Source organism: Corythoichthys intestinalis, chromosome 18, assembly GCF_030265065.1.
Source record: "Corythoichthys intestinalis isolate RoL2023-P3 chromosome 18, ASM3026506v1, whole genome shotgun sequence".
Classification (NCBI taxonomy): Eukaryota; Metazoa; Chordata; class Actinopteri; order Syngnathiformes; family Syngnathidae; genus Corythoichthys; species Corythoichthys intestinalis.
Window position 1 is genome coordinate 6,885,696 of NC_080412.1, and position 20,106 is coordinate 6,905,801.

Below are 20,106 nucleotides of genomic sequence, written 5' to 3' on the forward strand. Positions count from 1 at the left end.
AACATAAACCATGTTTCCACCCAGTTTCAAGCTGGGGACCTTTTGCGTGTGAGGCAAAAGTGATAACCGTTACACTACGGAAATGTACACACTAGATCCCTTGGGTAGGAGGCCCAACCAAACTCTTGCCCAAGCTGAAGGGGCATCAGGTTGATTTTCTTTACAAGAATGTACAACCATGTTTCCACCTGGGGACCTATTACGTGTTAGGCAAACGTGATAACCACTACACTATGGAAACCTATACCTAAACCCTTGCCCCGCAGAGGGGCAACAGGTTGATTTCCAATACAAATACACACCAACCATATTTCCACCCAGTTTCGATCTGGGGACCTTTTACGTGTTAGGCAAACGTGATAACCGCTATATTATGGAAACCTACACACCAGACCTCTTGGGTAGAAGGCCCGACCAAACCCTTGCCCCGCTGAGGGGCAACTGGTTGATCTCCATTCCAAAAACACACCAACCATGTTTCAACCCAGTTTCGAGCCGGGGACTTTTTGCGTTTTAGGAAAACGTGATAACACACCAACCATGTTTCAAGCAGGTGACCTTTAGCGTGTTAGGCAAACGTGATAACCGCTACACTATGGAAACCTACACAGCAAACCCCTTGGGTAGAAGGCCCGACCAAACTCTTGCCCCAGCGGAGGGGGGAACAGGTTGATTTTCTTTCCAAAAACACACACTTTTGCGTGTTAGGCAAACATGTTAGCCTCTACACTATGGAAACCTATACACCAAATTGCTTGGGTAAAAGGCCCGACCAAACCCTTGCCCCGCTGAGGGGCAACAGGTTGATTTCCATTACAAATACAAACCAACCATATTTCCACCCAGTTTCGAGCTGGAGACCTTTTACGTATTAGGCAAACGTGATAACCACTATTTTATGGAAACCTACACATCAGACCTCTTGGGTAGAAGGCCCGACCAAACCCTTGCCCCGCTGAGGGGCAACTGGTTGATCTCCATTCCAAAAACACACCAACCAAGTTTCCACCCAGTTTCGAGCTGGGTTTTAGATAAACATGATAACACACCAACCATGTTTCAAGCTGGTGACCTTTAGCGTGTTAGGCAAACGTTATAACCGCCATAATTAGGCAAACGTGATAACCGCTACACTAAGGAAACCTGCACAGCACACCCCTTGGGTAGAAGGCCCGACCAAACTCTTGCCCCAGCGGAGGGGGCAACAAGTTGATTTTCTTTCCAAAAACACACCAACCATGTTTCCACCCAGTTTCGAGCTGGGGACCTTTGCGTATGAAGCAAACCTGATAACCGCTAGACTATGGACACCTACACACTAGGTTCCTTGGGTAGAAGGCCCGACCAAACTCTTGACCCAGCTGAGGGAGTAACAGGTTGATTTTCTTTAAAAGAATGTAACAACTATGTTTCTACCCAGTTTCGAGCTGGCGACCTTTTGCATGTTAGGCAAATGTGATAACCACTACACTATGGAAACCTATACACCATGTTCTTTGGGTAGAAGGCCCGACCAAACTCTTGCCCCAGCGGAGGGGGCAACAGGTTGATTTTCTTCTTAAAAATGTAACAACCATATTTCCACCCAGTTTCGCGCGGGCCTTTTGCGTGTTTGGCAAAAGTGATAACCGCTACATTATGGAAACCTACACACTAGATCCATTGGGTAGAAAGCCCGACCAAACCCTTGCCCCGCTGAGGGGCAACAGGTTGATCTCCATGACAAAAACACACCAACCACTTTTTCAGCTGGTGACCTTTTGCATGTTAGGCAAACGTGATAACCGCTAGACTATGGAAACCTAAACACCAGATCCCTTGGGTAGAAGGCCTGACCAAACCCTTGCCCCGCTGAGGGGCAACAGGTTGATCTCCGTTACAAAAACACACCAAAGATGTTTCCATCCAGTTTTGAGCTGGGGACTTTTTGCGCGTGATCAAACATGATAACTGCTACACTATGGAAACCTATTCACTAGAACCCTTGGGTAGAAGGCCCAAACAAACTCTTGCCCCAGCTGAGGGGGCAAAAGGTTGATTTTCTTAACGAAAATTTAACAACCATGTTTCCACCCTGGGACCTTTCGCGTGTGAGGTAAACATGATAACCTCTACACAACAGAAACCCACACACCAGATCCCTTGGATAGATGGCCCAACCAAACTCATGCCCCGCTGAGTGACCAATGGGTTAATTTTGTTTGCAAGAATGTACAACAACCATGTTTCCACCCGGTATCGAGCTGTCGACCTTCTGCGCGTGAGGCAAGTGTGATAACCTCTAGACTATGGAAACCTACACACCAGATTCCTTGGGTAGAAGGCCCGACCAAACCCTTGCCCCGCTGAGGGGCAACTGGTTGATCTCCATTCCAAAAACACACTAACCATGTTTCCACCCAGTTTCGAGCTGGGGACTTTTTGCATTTTAGGAAAATGTGATAACACACCAACCATGTTTCCACCCAGTTTGGAGCTGGAGACCTTTTGCGTGTTAGGCAAACGTGATAACCACTACACTATGGAATCATAAACCCCAGAGTACTTGGGTAGAAGGCCCGACCAAACCCTTTCCCCGCTGAGGGGCAACAGGTTGATCTCCATTACAAAAACACACCAACCACATTTTGAGCTGGTGACCTTGTGCGTGTTAGGCAAACGTGATAACCGCTAGACTATGGAAACCTATACAACAGATCCCTTGGGTGGAAGGCCTGACCAAACCCTTGCCCCGCTGAGGGGCAACAGGTTGATCTCCGGTACAAAAACACACCAACCACGTTTTGAGCTGGGGACCTTTTCATGTGAGGCAAACCTGATAACCACTACACTATGGAAATCTACACAGGACACCCCTTGGGTAGAAGGCCCGACTAAACTCTTGCCCCAACTGAGGGGGCAACAGGTTGATTTTCTTTAAAAGAATGCAACAATGTATACACCAGGTTCCTTGGGTAGAAGGCCCGACCAAACCCTTGCACTGCTGAGGGGCAACAGGTTGATCTCCATTACAAAAACACACCAACCATGTGTCCACCCAGTATCGTGCTGGGGACGTTTTGGGTTGGGGGGGCTTTAGCGTGTGAGGCAAATGTGATAACCGCTACACTATGGAAACCTACACATAGGTTTATTTTCTTTAAAAGAATGTAACAACCATGTTTCCACCCAGTTCCGAGGTTGATCTCCATTACAAAAACACACCAAACATGCTTCCACCCAGTTTCAAGCTGGGGACCTTTTGCATGTTAGGCAAACGTGATAACCACTACACTATGGTAACTTACACACCACACACCTTGGGTAGAAGGCACGACCAAACTCTTGCCCCAGCTGAGGGGGCAACAGGTTGAGTTTCTTTAAAAGTATGTAACAACCATGTTTCCAACCAGTTTCAAGCTGGGGGGCTTTAGCGTGTGAGGAAAATGTGATAAACGCTACACGATGGAAACCTACACACTAGATCAGGGGTCTCCAAACCAGTCCTCAAGGCCCACTGTGGGTCCTGGTTTTTGTTCCAGCCGATCCAGCAGAGACAGTTGAACCAATGAGGCTTCTGCTAAAACAAGCCACACCTGACTGCAATCAAATGATTGCACTTGTAAAACACCAGATTGGGGAAAAAGTGTCGTCATCTTGTTTGGTAGGAATGAAATCCTGCACCCACAGTGGGCCTTTGTGGAATAGGTTGGGGACCCCTGCACTAGATCCATTGGGTAGAAGGCCAGACCAAACTCTTGCCCCAGCGGAGGGGGAACAGGTTGAGCTCCGTTACAAAAACACACCAACCATGTTTCCACCCAGTTTCAAGCTGGGGATCTTTTGCGTGTGAGGAAAATGCGATAACCACTACACTATGGAAACCTACACCAGGGGTTCCCAACCTATTCCACTAAGGCACACTGTGGGTGCAGGATTTCATTCTTACCAAACAAGATGACAACACTTTTTCCCCAATCTGGTGTTTTACAAGTGCAATCAGTTGATTGCAGTCAGGTGTGGCTTGTTTTAGCAGAAGCCTCATTGGTTCAACTGTCTCTGCTGGATCGGCTGGAACAAAAACCAGGACCCACAGTGTGCCTTGAGGACTGGGTTGAAAACCCCTGACCTACACAGTAGATCCATTGGGTATAAGGCCCGACCAAACTCTTGCCCCAGCTGAGGGGGCAAAAGGTTGATTTTCTATGAAAGAATGTAACAACCATGTTTCCACCCAGTTTCGAGCTAGGGACCTTTCGCGTGTCAGGCAGACGTGATAACCACTACACTATGGAAACTTACGCACTGAATCCATTGGGTAGAAGGCCCGACCAAACTCTTGCCCCAGCTGAGGGGGCAACAGGTTGATTTTCTTTAAAAGTATGTAACAACCATGTTTCCAACCAGTTACAAACTGGGGGCTTTAGCGTGTGAGGCAAATGTGATAACCGCTACACGATGGAAACCTACACACTAGATCAGGGGTCTCCAAACCAGTCCTCAAGGCCCACTGTGGGTCCTGGTTTTTGTTCCAGCCGATCCAGCAGAGACAGTTGAACCAATGAGGCTTCTGCTAAAACAAGCCACACCTGACTGCAATCAACTGATTGCACTTGTAAAACACCAGACTGGGGAAAAAGTGTCATCATCTTGTTTGGTAGGAATGAAATCCTGCACCCACAGTGGGCCTTTGTGGAATAGGTTGGGGACCCCTGCACTAGATCCATTGGGTAGAAGGCCCGACCAAACTCTTGCCCCAGCGGAGGGGGCAACAGGTTGAGCTCCGTTACAAAAACACACCAACCATGTTTCTACCCAGGGACCTTTAGCATGTGAGGCAAACGTGATATACACTACACTATGGAAACCTACACACTGAACCCATTGGGTAGAAGGCCCGACCAAACTCTTGCCCCAGCTGAGGGGGCAACAGGTTGATTTTCTTTAAAAGTATGTAACAACCATGTTTCCAACCAGTTACAAGCTGGGGGCTTTAGCGTGTGAGGCAAATGTGATAACCGCTACACGATGGAAACCTACACACGAGATCAATTGGGTAGAAGGCCCAAACAAACTCTTGCCCCAGCTGAGGGGGCAACAAGTTTGATTTTCTTTACAAAAATGTAACAACCATGTTTCTACCCAGGGACTTTTTGCGTGTGAGGCAAACGTGATAACAACTACACTATGGAAACCTACACACTAGATCCATTGGGTAGAAGGCCCGACCAAACTCTTGCCCCAGCTGAAGGGGCAACAAGTTGATTTTCTTTACAAGAATGTGACAACCATGTTTCCAACCAGTTTCGAGCTGGGGACCTTTTGCGCGTGAAGCAAACATGATAACTGCTACACTATGGAAACCTATTCACTAGAACCCTTGGGTAGAAGGCCCAAACAAACTCTTGCCCCAGCTGAGGTGGCAAAAGTTTGATTTTCTTTACAAAAATGTAACAACCATGTTTCGACCCAGGGACTTTTTGCGTGTGAGGCAAACGTGATATCCACTACACTATGGAAACCTACATACTTTATCCCTTGTCCCGCTAAGGGGCAACAGGTTGAGCTCATTTACAAAAACACACCAACCATGTTTCCACGTAGAGACCTTTTGCATGCTCGGCAACTGTGATAACCACTACACTATGGAAACCTATACGCCATATTCCTTGGGTAGAAGGCCCGACCAAACCCTTGCCCGAGCGGAGGGGGCAACAGGTTGATTTTCTTTACAAAAATGTAACAACAATGTTTCCACCCAGTTTCGCGTTGGGGGCCTTTTGCGTGTTTGGCAAAAGTGAGAACCGCTATATTATGGAAACCTACACACTTGATCCATTGGGTAGAAGACCCAACCAAATTCTTGCCCCAGCTGAGGGGGCAACAGGTTAATTTTCTTGACAAGAACGTGACTACCATTTTCGAGCTGGGGACCTTTTGGGTTGGGGGGGCTTTAGCGTGTGAGGCAAATGTGATAACCGCTCCACTATGGAAACCTACACACAAGTTGATTTTCTTTAAAAGAATGTAACAACCATGTTTCCACCCAGTTTCGAGGTTGATCTCCATTATAAAAACACACCAAACATGTATCCACCCAGTTTCCAGCTGGGGACCGTTTGGTGTGAAGCAAACGTGATAACCGCTAGACAAAGGAAACTTACACACCACACACCTTGGGGAGAAGGCCCGACCAAACCCTTGCCCCGCTGAGGAGGCAACAGGTTGATCTCCGTTACAAAAACACACCAAACATGTTTCCACCCAGTTTCAAGCAGGGGACCTTTTGATGTGAGGCAAACGTGGTAACCACTACACTATGGAAACTTACACACAACACGCCTTGGGTAGACGGCCGGACCAAACCCTTGCCCCAGCAGAGGGGTCAACAGGTTGATCTCCGTTACAAAAACACACCAATCTTGTCTCCACCCAGTTTCGAGCAGGGGACCTTTAGCATGTGAGGCAAACGTGATTAACACTACACTATGGAAACCTACACACTGAACCCATTGGGTTGAAGGCCTGACCAAACTCTTGCCCCAGCGGAGGACGCAACAGGTTGAGCTCCGTTACAAAAAAATTCCAACCATGTTTCCACCCAGTTTCGAGCTGGGCACCTTTTGCGTGTTTGGCAAACATGATAACACCTACACTATGGAAACCTACACACTAGATCCATTGGGTAGAAGGCCAGAACAAACTCTTGCCCCAGCGGAGGGGGAAAAAGCTCTTTTTTCTTTACAAACATGTTTCCACCCAGTTTAGAGCTGGGGACCTGAAACATATTAGGCAAACGTTATAACCACTACACTATGGAAACTTAAACACCAAACCCCTTGGGTAGAAGGCCCGACCAAACCCTTGCCCCAGGGAGGGGTCAACTGGTTGATCTCGGTTACAAAAACACACCAATCTTGTCTCCACCCAGTTTCGAGCTGGCGACCTTTAGCATGTGAGGCAAACGTGATTTACACTACACTATGGAAACCTACACAATGAGCCCATTGGGTTGAAGGCCCGACCAAACTCTTGCCCCAGCGGAGGGAGCAACAGGTTGAGCTCCGTTACAAAAACACACCAACCACGTTTCCACCCAGTTTCGAGGTAGGGACCTTTCGCGTGTGAGGCAATTGTGATAACCACTACACTATGGAAACCTACACACCAGATCCATTGGGTAGAAGGCCCAACCAAACTCTTGCCCCGGATGAGGGGGCAAAAGGTTGATATTTTTATAAAAGAATGTAACAACCATGTTTCCACCCAGTTTCGAGTGAGGGACCTTCTGCGTGTTAGGCAAACGTGATAACCACTACACTATGGAAACCTACGCACTGAATCCATTCGGTAGAAGGCCCGACCAAACTCTTGCCCCAGCTGAGGGTGCAACAGGTTGATTTTCTTTAAAAGTATGTAACAATCATGTTTCCAATCAGTTTCAAGCTGGGGGGCTTTAGCGTGTGAGAAAAATGTGATAACCGCTACACGATGGAAACGTACACACTATATCAGGGGTCTACAAACCAGTCCTCAAGGCCCACTGTGGGTCCTGGTTTTTGTTCCGGCCGATCCAGCAGAGACAGTAGAACCAATGAGGCTTCTGCTAAAACAAGCCACACCTGACTGCAATCAACTGATTGCACTTGTAAAACACCAGATTGGGGAAAAAGTGTCGTCATCTTGTTTGGTAGGAATGAAATCCTGCACTCACTGTGGGCCTTTGTAGAATAGGTTGAAGACCCCTGCACTAGATCCATTGGGTAGAAGGCCCGACCGAACTCTTGCCCCAGTGGAGGGGGCAACAGGTTGAGCTCCGTTACAAAAACACACCAACCATGTTTCCACCCAGTTTCGAGCTGGGGACCTTTGCATGTGAGGCAAACGTGAAAACCACTACACTATAGAAACCTACACACGGAATCCATCGGGTAGAAGGCCCGACCACACTCTTGCTCCAGCTGAGGGGGCAAAAGGGTTGATTTTCTTTAAAAGTATGTAACAACCATGTTTCCAACCAGTTTCAAGCTGGGGGGCTTTAGCGTGTGAGGAAAAGGTGATAACCGCTACACGATGGAAACCTACACACTAGATCAGGGGTCTCCAAACCAGTCCTCAAGGCCCACTGTGGGTCCTGGTTTTTGTTCCGGCCGATCCAGCAGAGACAGTTGAACCAATGAGGCTTCTGCTAAAACAAACCACACCTGACTGCAATCAACTGATTGCACTTGTAAAACACCAGATTGGGGAAAAAGCGGAGGGGGCAACAGGTTGTGCTCCGTTACAAAAAAACACCAACCATGTTTCCACCCAGTTTCGAGCTGGGGACCTTTTGCGTGTGAGGCAAACGTGATAACCACTACACTATGGAAACCTACACACTAGACCCATTGGGTAGAAGGCCCGACCAAACTCTTGCCCCAGCTGAGGGGGCAAAAGGTTGATTTTCTATAAAAGATTGTAACAACCATGTTTCCACCCAGTTTCGAGCTGGGGGCCTTCTGCGTGTTAGGCAAACGTGATAACCACTACACTATGGAAACCTACACACTGAATCCATTGGGTAGAAGGCCCGACCCAAGCTGGGGGGCTTTAGTGTTTGAGAAAAATGTGATAACCGCTACACGATGGAAACCTACACACTAGATCAGGGGTCTCCAAACCAGTCCTCAAGGCCCACTGTGGGTCCTGGTTTTTGTTCCAGCAGAGACAGTTGAGCCAATGAGGCTTCTGCTAAAACAAGCCACATCTGACTGCAATAAATTGATTGCACTTGTAAAACACCAGATTGGGGAAAAAGTGTCGTCATCTTGTTTGGTAGGAATGAAATCCTGCACCCACAGTGGACCTTTGTGGAATAGGTTGGGGACCCCTGCACTAGATCCATTGGGTAGAAGGCCCGACCAAACTCTTGCCCCAGCGGAGGGGGCAACAGGTTGAGCTCCGTTACAAAAAAACACCAACCATGTTTCCACCCAGTTTCGAGCTGGGGACCTTTTGCGTGTGAGGCAAACGTGATAACCACTACACTATGGAAACCTACACACTAGATCCATTGGGTAGAAGGCCCGACCAAACTCTTGCCCCAGCTGAGGGGGCAAAAGGTTGATTTTCTATAAAAGAATGCAACAACCATGTTTCCACCCAGTTTCGAGCTGGGGACCTTCTGCGTGTTAGGCAAACGTGATAACCACTACACTATGGAAACCTACATACTGAATCCATTGGGTAGAAGGCCCGACCAAACTCTTGCCCCAGCTGAGGGGGCAACAGGTTGATTTTCTTTAAAAGTATGTAACAATCATGTTTCCAATCAGTTTCAAGCTGGGGGGCTTTAGTGTGTGAGAAAAATGTGATAACCGTTACACGATGGAAACCTACACACTAGATCAGGGGTCTCCAAACCAGTCCTAAAGGCCACTGTGGGTCCTGGTTTTTGTTCCGGCCGATCCAGCAGAGACAGTTGAACCAATGAGGCTTCTGCTAAAACAATCCACACCTGACTGCAATCAACTGATTGCACTTGTAAAACACCAGATTGGGGAAAAAGTGTCGTCATCTTGTTTGGTAGGAATGAAATCCTGCACCCACAGTAGCCCTTTGTGGAATAGGTTGGGCACCCCTGCACTCGATCCATTGGGTAGAAGGCCCGACCAAACTCTTGCCCCAGCTGAGGGGGCAACAGGTTGATTTTCTTTAAAAGTATGTAACAATCATGTTTCCAATCAGTTTCAAGCTGGGGGGCTTTAGTGTGTGAGAAAAATGTGATAACCGCTACACGATGGAAACCTACACACTAGATCAGGGGTCTCCAAACCAGTCCTCAAGGCCCACTGTGGGTCCTGGTTTTTGTTCCAGCAGAGACAGTTGAACCAATGAGGCTTCTGCTAAAACAAGCCACATCTGACTGCAATAAACTGATTGCACTTGTAAAACACCAGATTGGGGAAAAAGTGTCGTCATCTTGTTTGGTAGGAATGAAATCCTGCACCCACAGTGGACCTTTGTGGTATAGGTTGGGGACCCCTGCACTAGATCCATTGGGTAGAAGGCCCGACCAAACTCTTGCCCCAGCGGAGGGGGCAACAGGTTGAGCTCCGTTACAAAAAAACACCAACCATGTTTCCACCCAGTTTCGAGCTGGGGACCTTTTGCGTGTGAGGCAAACGTGATAACCACTACACTATGGAAACCTACACACTAGATCCATTGGGTAGAAGGCCCGACCAAACTCTTGCCCCAGCTGAGGGGGCAAAAGGTTGATTTTCTATAAAAGAATGTAACAACCATGTTTCCACCCAGTTTCGATCTGGGGACCTTCTGCGTGTTAGGCAAACGTGATAACCACTACACTATGGAAACCTACACACTAAATCCATTGGGTAGAAGGCCCGACCAAACTCTTGCCCCAGCTGAGGGGGCAACAGGTTGATTTTCTTTAAAAGTATGTAACAATCATGTTTCCAATCAGTTTCAAGCTGGGGGGCTTTAGTGTGTGAGAAAAATGTGATAACCGTTACACGATGGAAACCTACACACTAGATCAGGGGTCTCCAAACCAGTCCTAAAGGCCACTGTGGGTCCTGGTTTTTGTTCCGGCCGATCCAGCAGAGACAGTTGAACCAATGAGGCTTCTGCTAAAACAATCCACACCTGATTGCAATCAACTGATTGCACTTGTAAAACACCAGATTGGGGAAAAAGTGTCGTCATCTTGTTTGGTAGGAATGAAATCCTGCACCCACAGTGGCCCTTTGTGGAATAGGTTGGGCACCCCTGCACTCGATCCATTGGGTAGAAGGCCCGACCAAACTCTTGCCCCGGCCGCACCCGCTAGCAGTTGGGCTGCTTTAAGGTCCTAACATTTCCGAACAGGTCCGAACAAATAACAAAAGGTCCGAACGGCGACATAACAAAAGGTCCGAACGTAGGTCCGAACACTTCCGAACGAAGGTCCGAACACTTCCGAACGAAAAAGACCCGGATGAAGAAAAAGACCCGAATGTAGCAAGCCGGCGCACAGTGACGTGGAGGAGGAGGCTTCGCGTGTCAGCCATGTTTTCCGCCGCAATGAAGAAACAATCGGAGAAAGGTAAGTGAAAATAAAGGCAACAAAACATGCAAGACGAATGGAAAACCGCGAGATAAAACAATGACTATTTAGTTTTCCGCCCTGTTGTCTTGTATGGACTATCGAAACAATCAGATCGCTAAAAACAATCTCTAGTCTCGTATGTTTTCTCCAAGTTTTCAAAGAGGTCTCGTATATTCATTCATTAATATTGAATCTCACAATTTAAAAAAATAATGCATTAACACATTATATAGTATCGTCTAAGCATACGGTAAAAAGAGACATGTCTTAAAGAATATAATCTCTAGACTCGTATGTGTTTTTCTCCAAGTTCTTTAAGGGGTCTTGTATATTAATTCATTCATCTTCTATATCACAATTTTTAAATAAATGATACATAAACACTTTAGAGTTCATTGTATACATAGTACTATAATTAAAAAGTCAACTTTGGGTGTCCATAAAGTCTAAGCATGTGGTTAAAAAAAGGCACTTCTTAAAACAAAATTACTTTTAACATTGGAATGCAAAATTTTACATGAACCTGTCCTGCTCTTTATTTAATTTTTACAGATGACAAAAACATGGAAGCCGGGTAGCTACTGGAAGGACATCTGCTTCAAATATGCCCGGGGCCAATTCCATTTTTCAATTGGTAAACAGCCAGGGTCCAAGAAATGGAAAACGGCTTTCACCGACACCAGCGCACTTTTGTTCCAGGTACATTTGCTTCAAGGTACAAAATAGTCACTAGTTTGTACACCATAATTCAGGGGTGGCCAACCCTGGTCCTCGAGAGCCGCAATCCAGCTTGTTTCCCATGTCTCCCTCCTTTAACACACCTGAATTAAATGATCAGCTCATCCGCAAGCTCTGCAGTTGCCTGATAACAATCCTGATAATTTGATTCAGGTGTGTTGGAGGAGGGAGACATGGAAAACAAGCTGGATTGCGGCTCTCGAGGACCAGGGTTGCCACCCTGCCATGATTATATGTACATTCCATGGGACAAATGATGATGATGATGCTTTTTTATTTTGAGCATGCACAGGAAACAGAAATACTTTATAATTTAACAAATTATTTGTACTCGAAAGGGAGTGGGAAGAAGAAACAACTTATTTTATCCCACCCCTGATCACATTGTCCAACATCTTTACTTTGTGGGATACTACTGCCAGACCATATTTTTATACAACAATTTTGACAATGCTTGAATTGATTGTCTAAATTGTTCCAAAGTTTCACTCCACATACAGACACACAAAAACGTTTGTGAGTAGTTCGAAATCTCGGTGACATAAAATCTCCAGAGCCTCGCAAACTATACACACTCTCACGAACCTGAAAAAGGTTTTGTATATTATATGGCAGTAATTTATTATATGCTTTAAATAACATTATAGCTGTATGATAGTTGTCAAGATCTTTGATTTTTTTTTTTTATAGTTTTAGAATGAGCAAACAAATGATGAGTGTGATCACGAAATCCGACATTATTTATAATCCGTGCTGCTTGTTTCTGCAGTATGACTAATGAGTTGATGGTGGATTTATAACGGTTTCCCCACACTTCAATACAATAGGTGAAATATGGGAGCACTAAGGAACAGTACAAAGTGTGGAGTGCACTATCATCAAGATATGACATCACTTCGTTTATTAGTGCGTTTATTAGGTAAATAGTTTTTTCAAGATTTTAGAAAATTGTGGTAATAGTGATATCGGTCTGTCATTTGTGTTTACTGTCATTTTTGTGTATTGGAATTACTTTAGCAATTTTCATTTGGTTTGGGAACAACCCGATCGAAACGATAAATTACAAATATAGGTGAAGGGCGTTGCTATGCTATGTCTAACTTTTTTGACAGGAAACATGTAAATACCATGACAGTCGGTGGACAGCTTACTTTTACGCTTCAATGCAGTATTCATCACCTCCTGCTCATTGGTTGCATAAAGATATATTGAATACTGATTCCTTTTACTTCTTTTATAGTACAGGCCAGGGTCCTGGTCCGGAAAACCAAATAAAACATTTCGATGTCTCTTTCACTCATTAGATACCCCCAGAAGGCTAGAACAAAGGCTGAGTGGCTCTGCTCCTGGATTGCAGGTGGCAGAAAGGTGCTTGACCACAATTTGCTATCATCTTTATTCAATACAAATCATTGAATAAGAGGGAGTGTATGTCTCCGTGAAAAGTGTTCAATTCAAATTATGTTATCTTTGTCTCTTACAGACTCTACATGACTCACGGCCAAGCAGCCTAAGACCCTGAAGTCAACAGAGTCAGTGAGTGTGTTTGCCTCATACTTGTCGAAGAGTTTGAGCAAGCACACAACAGGCTGTCTCTTAATGGTATGTTATTTCATTTGCAAGCAGTCATGACAATTTATAATGATTTAACCTAAAAAAACACATGCAAGGAAAATGTAGAATAACTTAATATAAACAACTTTGTATGATATTATGCATGTATGTTTGTCCTGTAGGCTGCTTAGGAGGGATAAGAGGAAGGAGAGGGACATGCTGCTGCAAGGCAATATACTTCCCAAACAGCTGCACCTGGCCAAAGAGCCTCTCCTCCAGTGAACACACTCCCGGCTGCCCCTGTGCAACACGCACATTTAGTCATGACTTTTGAAGAGCCTGAAAACCATGAAGGAGAAGCTTTCCTCCGCCAGCGCACTCTGGCAGCCTAGAAGGAACCTGTGTGTTGTATCCTACACAGTACGGGCCACCTCCTCCGTCCCAGTATCCTCCATTTTATCATCTATTTCTGCACTCTCAGTTTGCCCATTATCCTCCATTTACACATGCTCCTCCAGCGCAGCATCCTCCTCTATTTAACAATGCTCCTCCAGTACAGCAAGCTCTTCACCAATATTTGTGACTTTGTTCGTCACATCCTTTTTGCACACATTCATTTGTACTTTGCTGTCTTTTATTTATATGGATGACTGGAGGAGGAATTTGCAGTAGTAGGTGTCACCAATATTCGTAACTTTATTTGTCACATCCTGTTTGCACACATTCATTTGCACTTCGGTATCTTTTATATTTTCTTTTTCTTTTTTAATACTATAATATAATATATATTATGAATATTCATGCAAAAAAATTAAAAGAATTGCTGTCCTTACTATGTGGTCATGTTATTATTAACTGTTTTCTCCTTGGTAATTTGTTTTATTCTGAATTTATTTTCATTGAGAAGACATACCTAATAATCATTCAAACATAAAATAATCTTGCAGATAATTAAACTTTTTGAAAAGATGAGAGGATATATTATGTAAGGGCCATCTACATTTACGTATATGTACACACACATTGTTTTGGTCATACAAGCACTGGTAGGTCTAATGTGCCGCATTGGATCAGTTGGTTGTGAGTTCAAATCCCAAAAGAAACATGACTGTTAAAGTGCCAAAACACCTAGTGATGAATTGACTATAAACATTGTTGAGATGATAAAGTAAGAAAAAATGCAAATAGTGCAGAATTTCCTCCTTTTTTTTCTCCTTTTCTTTTTCCCTCTTCCCCCTCTTTTCCCCCACCTTCCCCCTCGCAGGCAGTCCACTATGCCCCTTTCTTGGCCGAGGGGACAACAGGTTGAGCTCCGTTACAAAAACACACCAACCATGTTTCCACCCAGTTTCGAGCTGGGGACCTTCTGCGTGTTAGGAAAACGTGATAACCACTACACTATGGAAACCTACACACTGAATCCATTGGGTAGAAGGCCCGACCAAACTCTTGCCCCAGCTGAGGGGGCAACAGGTTGATTTTCTTTAAAAGTATGTAACAATCATGTTTCCAATCAGTTTCAAGCTGGGGGGCTTTAGTGTGTGAGAAAAATGTGATAACCGTTACACGATGGAAACCTACACACTAGATCAGGGGTCTCCAAACCAGTCCTAAAGGCCACTGTGGGTCCTGGTTTTTGTTCCGGCCGATCCAGCAGAGACAGTTGAACCAATGAGGCTTCTGCTAAAACAATCCACACCTGACTGCAATCAACTGATTGCACTTGTAAAACACCAGATTGGGGAAAAAGTGTCGTCATCTTGTTTGGTAGGAATGAAATCCTGCACCCACAGTAGCCCTTTGTGGAATAGGTTGGGCACCCCTGCACTCGATCCATTGGGTAGAAGGCCCGACCAAACTCTTGCCCCAGCTGAGGGGGCAACAGGTTGATTTTCTTTAAAAGTATGTAACAATCATGTTTCCAATCAGTTTCAAGCTGGGGGGCTTTAGTGTGTGAGAAAAATGTGATAACCGCTACACGATGGAAACCTACACACTAGATCAGGGGTCTCCAAACCAGTCCTCAAGGCCCACTGTGGGTCCTGGTTTTTGTTCCAGCAGAGACAGTTGAACCAATGAGGCTTCTGCTAAAACAAGCCACATCTGACTGCAATAAACTGATTGCACTTGTAAAACACCAGATTGGGGAAAAAGTGTCGTCATCTTGTTTGGTAGGAATGAAATCCTGCACCCACAGTGGACCTTTGTGGTATAGGTTGGGGACCCCTGCACTAGATCCATTGGGTAGAAGGCCCGACCAAACTCTTGCCCCAGCGGAGGGGGCAACAGGTTGAGCTCCGTTACAAAAAAACACCAACCATGTTTCCACCCAGTTTCGAGCTGGGGACCTTTTGCGTGTGAGGCAAACGTGATAACCACTACACTATGGAAACCTACACACTAGATCCATTGGGTAGAAGGCCCGACCAAACTCTTGCCCCAGCTGAGGGGGCAAAAGGTTGATTTTCTATAAAAGAATGTAACAACCATGTTTCCACCCAGTTTCGATCCAGGGACCTTCTGCGTGTTAGGCAAACGTGATAACCACTACACTATGGAAACCTACACACTGAATCCATTGAGTAGAAGGCCCGACCAAACTCTTGCCCCAGCTGAGGGGGCAACAGGTTGATTTTCTTTAAAAGTATGTAACAATCATGTTTCCAATCAGTTTCAAGCTGGGGGGCTTTAGTGTGTGAGAAAAATGTGATAACCGTTACACGATGGAAACCTACACACTAGATCAGGGGTCTCCAAACCAGTCCTAAAGGCCACTGTGGGTCCTGGTTTTTGTTCCGGCCGATCCAGCAGAGACAGTTGAACCAATGAGGCTTCTGCTAAAACAATCCACACCTGACTGCAATCAACTGATTGCACTTGTAAAACACCAGATTGGGGAAAAAGTGTCGTCATCTTGTTTGGTAGGAATGAAATCCTGCACCCACAGTAGCCCTTTGTGGAATAGGTTGGGCACCCCTGCACTCGATCCATTGGGTAGAAGGCCCGACCAAACTCTTGCCCCAGCTGAGGGGGCAACAGGTTGATTTTCTTTAAAAGTATGTAACAATCATGATTCCAATCAGTTTCAAGCTGGGGGGCTTTAGTGTGTGAGAAAAATGTGATAACCGCTACACGATGGAAACCTACACACTAGATCAGGGGTCTCCAAACCAGTCCTCAAGGCCCACTGTGGGTCCTGGTTTTTGTTCCAGCAGAGACAGTTGAACCAATGAGGCTTCTGCTAAAACAAGCCACATCTGACTGCAATAAACTGATTGCACTTGTAAAACACCAGATTGGGGAAAAAGTGTCGTCATCTTGTTTGGTAGGAATGAAATCCTGCACCCACAGTGGACCTTTGTGGTATAGGTTGGGGACCCCTGCACTAGATCCATTGGGTAGAAGGCCCGACCAAACTCTTGCCCCAGCGGAGGGGGCAACAGGTTGAGCTCCGTTACAAAAAAACACCAACCATGTTTCCACCCAGTTTCGAGCTGGGGACCTTCTGCGTGGGAGGCAAACGTGATAACCACTACACTATGGAAACCTACACACTAGATCCATTGGGTAGAAGGCCCGACCAAACTCTTGCCCCAGCTGAGGGGGCAAAAGGTTGATTTTCTATAAAAGAATGTAACAACCATGTTTCCACCCAGTTTCGATCTGGGGACCTTCTGCGTGTTAGGCAAACGTGATAACCACTACACTATGGAAACCTACACACTGAATCCATTGGGTAGAAGGCCCGACCAAACTCTTGCCCCAGCTGAGGGGGCAACAGGTTGATTTTCTTTAAAAGTATGTAACAATCATGTTTCCAATCAGTTTCAAGCTGGGGGGCTTTAGTGTGTGAGAAAAATGTGATAACCGTTACACGATGGAAACCTACACACTAGATCAGGGGTCTCCAAACCAGTCCTAAAGGCCACTGTGGGTCCTGGTTTTTGTTCCGGCCGATCCAGCAGAGACAGTTGAACCAATGAAGCTTCTGCTAAAACAATCCACACCTGATTGCAATCAACTGATTGCACTTGTAAAACACCAGATTGGGGAAAAAGTGTCGTCATCTTGTTTGGTAGGAATGAAATCCTGCACCCACAGTGGCCCTTTGTGGAATAGGTTGGGCACCCCTGCACTCGATCCATTGGGTAGAAGGCCCGACCAAACTCTTGCCCCAGCTGAGGGGACAACAGGTTGAGCTCCGTTACAAAAACACACCAACCATGTTTCCACCCAGTTTCGAGCTGGGGACCTTCTGCGTGTTAGGCAAACGTGATAACCACTACACTATGGAAACCTACAAACTGAATCCATTGGGTAGAAGACCCGACCAAACTCTTGCCCCAGCTGAGGGGGCAACAGGTTGATTTTCTTTAAAAGTATGTAACAATCATGTTTCCAATCAGTTTCAAGCTGGGGGGCTTTAGTGTGTGAGAAAAATGTGATAACCGTTACACGATGGAAACCTACACACTAGATCAGGGGTCTCCAAACCAGTCCTAAAGGCCACTGTGGGTCCTGGTTTTTGTTCCGGCCGATCCAGCAGAGACAGTTGAACCAATGAGGCTTCTGCTAAAACAATCCACACCTGACTGCAATCAACTGATTGCACTTGTAAAACACCAGATTGGGGAAAAAGTGTCGTCATCTTGTTTGGTAGGAATGAAATCCTGCACCCACAGTGGACCTTTGTGGTATAGGTTGGGGACCCCTGCACTAGATCCATTGGGTAGAAGGCCCGACCAAACTCTTGCCCCAGCGGAGGGGGCAACAGGTTGAGCTCCGTTACAAAAAAACACCAACCATGTTTCCACCCAGTTTCGAGCTGGGGACCTTTTGCGTGTGAGGCAAACGTGATAACCACTACACTATGGAAACCTACACACTAGATCCATTGGGTAGAAGGCCCGACCAAACTCTTGCCCCAGCTGAGGGGGCAAAAGGTTGATTTTCTATAAAAGAATGTAACAACCATGTTTCCACCCAGTTTCGATCCGGGGACCTTCTGCGTGTTGGGCAAACGTGATAACCACTACACTATGGAAACCTACACACTGAATCCATTGAGTAGAAGGCCCGACCAAACTCTTGCCCCAGCTGAGGGGGCAACAGGTTGATTTTCTTTAAAAGTATGTAACAATCATGTTTCCAATCAGTTTCAAGCTGGGGGGCTTTAGTGTGTGAGAAAAATGTGATAACCGTTACACGATGGAAACCTACACACTAGATCAGGGGTCTCCAAACCAGTCCTAAAGGCCACTGTGGGTCCTGGTTTTTGTTCCGGCCGATCCAGCAGAGACAGTTGAACCAATGAGGCTTCTGCTAAAACAATCCACACCTGACTGCAATCAACTGATTGCACTTGTAAAACACCAGATTGGGGAAAAAGTGTCGTCATCTTGTTTGGTAGGAATGAAATCCTGCACCCACAGTAGCCCTTTGTGGAATAGGTTGGGCACCCCTGCACTCGATCCATTGGGTAGAAGGCCCGACCAAACTCTTGCCCCAGCTGAGGGGGCAACAGGTTGATTTTCTTTAAAAGTATGTAACAATCATGATTCCAATCAGTTTCAAGCTGGGGGGCTTTAGTGTGTGAGAAAAATGTGATAACCGCTACACGATGGAAACCTACACACTAGATCAGGGGTCTCCAAACCAGTCCTCAAGGCCCACTGTGGGTCCTGGTTTTTGTTCCAGCAGAGACAGTTGAACCAATGAGGCTTCTGCTAAAACAATCCACACCTGACTGCAATCAACTGATTGCACTTGTAAAACACCAGATTGGGGAAAAAGTGTCGTCATCTTGTTCGGTAGGAATGAAATCCTGCACCCACAGTGGACCTTTGTGGTATAGGTTGGGGACCCCTGCACTAGATCCATTGGGTAGAAGGCCCGACCAAACTCTTGCCCCAGCGGAGGGGGCAACAGGTTGAGCTCCGTTACAAAAAAACACCAACCATGTTTCCACCCAGTTTCGAGCTGGGGACCTTTTGCGTGTGAGGCAAACGTGATAACCACTACACTATGGAAACCTACACACTAGATCCATTGGGTAGAAGGCCCGACCAAACTCTTGCCCCAGCTGAGGGGGCAAAAGGTTGATTTTCTATAAAAGAATGTAACAACCATGTTTCCACCCAGTTTCGATCCGGGGACCTTCTGCGTGTTAGGCAAACGTGATAACCACTACACTATGGAAACCTACACACTGAATCCATTGAGTAGAAGGCCCGACCAAACTCTTGCCCCAGCTGAGGGGGCAACAGGTTGATTTTCTTTAAAAGTATGTAACAATCATGTTTCCAATCAGTTTCAAGCTGGGGGGCTTTAGTGTGTGAGAAAAATGTGATAACCGTTACACGATGGAAACCTACACACTAGATCAGGGGTCTCCAAACCAGTCCTAAAGGCCACTGTGGGTCCTGGTTTTTGTTCCGGCCGATCCAGCAGAGACAGTTGAACCAATGAGGCTTCTGCTAAAACAATCCACACCTGACTGCAATCAACTGATTGCACTTGTAAAACACCAGATTGGGGAAAAAGTGTCGTCATCTTGTTTGGTAGGAATGAAATCCTGCACCCACAGTAGCCCTTTGTGGAATAGGTTGGGCACCCCTGCACTCGATCCATTGGGTAGAAGGCCCGACCAAACTCTTGCCCCAGCTGAGGGGGCAACAGGTTGATTTTCTTTAAAAGTATGTAACAATCATGATTCCAATCAGTTTCAAGCTGGGGGGCTT

General features: G+C 46.1%; 16 non-coding genes across 16 annotated transcripts; all 16 read right to left on the reverse strand.

Moving 5' to 3' along the window:
* Positions 1-4,204: 4,204 nt before the first annotated feature.
* trnav-gac (transfer RNA valine (anticodon GAC)) lies at positions 4,205-4,277 on the reverse strand. The gene has a single exon. It is a non-coding gene; the product is annotated as a tRNA-Val (tRNA).
* Positions 4,278-8,280: 4,003 nt separating this feature from the next.
* Positions 8,281-8,353, reverse strand: trnav-cac (transfer RNA valine (anticodon CAC)). Its single transcript has one exon. It is a non-coding gene; the product is annotated as a tRNA-Val (tRNA).
* A 96-nt stretch (positions 8,354-8,449) lies between these two features.
* On the reverse strand, positions 8,450-8,522 carry trnav-aac (transfer RNA valine (anticodon AAC)). The gene has a single exon. It is a non-coding gene; the product is annotated as a tRNA-Val (tRNA).
* A 423-nt stretch (positions 8,523-8,945) lies between these two features.
* trnav-cac (transfer RNA valine (anticodon CAC)) lies at positions 8,946-9,018 on the reverse strand. The gene has a single exon. It is a non-coding gene; the product is annotated as a tRNA-Val (tRNA).
* Positions 9,019-9,114: 96 nt separating this feature from the next.
* Positions 9,115-9,187, reverse strand: trnav-aac (transfer RNA valine (anticodon AAC)). Its single transcript has one exon. It is a non-coding gene; the product is annotated as a tRNA-Val (tRNA).
* A 912-nt stretch (positions 9,188-10,099) lies between these two features.
* Positions 10,100-10,172, reverse strand: trnav-cac (transfer RNA valine (anticodon CAC)). The gene has a single exon. It is a non-coding gene; the product is annotated as a tRNA-Val (tRNA).
* A 96-nt stretch (positions 10,173-10,268) lies between these two features.
* Positions 10,269-10,341, reverse strand: trnav-aac (transfer RNA valine (anticodon AAC)). Its single transcript has one exon. It is a non-coding gene; the product is annotated as a tRNA-Val (tRNA).
* Positions 10,342-15,686: 5,345 nt separating this feature from the next.
* On the reverse strand, positions 15,687-15,759 carry trnav-cac (transfer RNA valine (anticodon CAC)). The gene has a single exon. It is a non-coding gene; the product is annotated as a tRNA-Val (tRNA).
* Positions 15,760-15,855: 96 nt separating this feature from the next.
* trnav-aac (transfer RNA valine (anticodon AAC)) lies at positions 15,856-15,928 on the reverse strand. Its single transcript has one exon. It is a non-coding gene; the product is annotated as a tRNA-Val (tRNA).
* Positions 15,929-16,840: 912 nt separating this feature from the next.
* Positions 16,841-16,913, reverse strand: trnag-ccc (transfer RNA glycine (anticodon CCC)). The gene has a single exon. It is a non-coding gene; the product is annotated as a tRNA-Gly (tRNA).
* Positions 16,914-17,009: 96 nt separating this feature from the next.
* Positions 17,010-17,082, reverse strand: trnav-aac (transfer RNA valine (anticodon AAC)). Its single transcript has one exon. It is a non-coding gene; the product is annotated as a tRNA-Val (tRNA).
* Positions 17,083-17,590: 508 nt separating this feature from the next.
* Positions 17,591-17,663, reverse strand: trnav-aac (transfer RNA valine (anticodon AAC)). Its single transcript has one exon. It is a non-coding gene; the product is annotated as a tRNA-Val (tRNA).
* A 508-nt stretch (positions 17,664-18,171) lies between these two features.
* trnav-cac (transfer RNA valine (anticodon CAC)) lies at positions 18,172-18,244 on the reverse strand. The gene has a single exon. It is a non-coding gene; the product is annotated as a tRNA-Val (tRNA).
* Positions 18,245-18,340: 96 nt separating this feature from the next.
* Positions 18,341-18,413, reverse strand: trnav-aac (transfer RNA valine (anticodon AAC)). Its single transcript has one exon. It is a non-coding gene; the product is annotated as a tRNA-Val (tRNA).
* Positions 18,414-19,325: 912 nt separating this feature from the next.
* On the reverse strand, positions 19,326-19,398 carry trnav-cac (transfer RNA valine (anticodon CAC)). The gene has a single exon. It is a non-coding gene; the product is annotated as a tRNA-Val (tRNA).
* A 96-nt stretch (positions 19,399-19,494) lies between these two features.
* trnav-aac (transfer RNA valine (anticodon AAC)) lies at positions 19,495-19,567 on the reverse strand. Its single transcript has one exon. It is a non-coding gene; the product is annotated as a tRNA-Val (tRNA).
* Between the last annotated feature and the right edge of the window lie 539 nt (positions 19,568-20,106).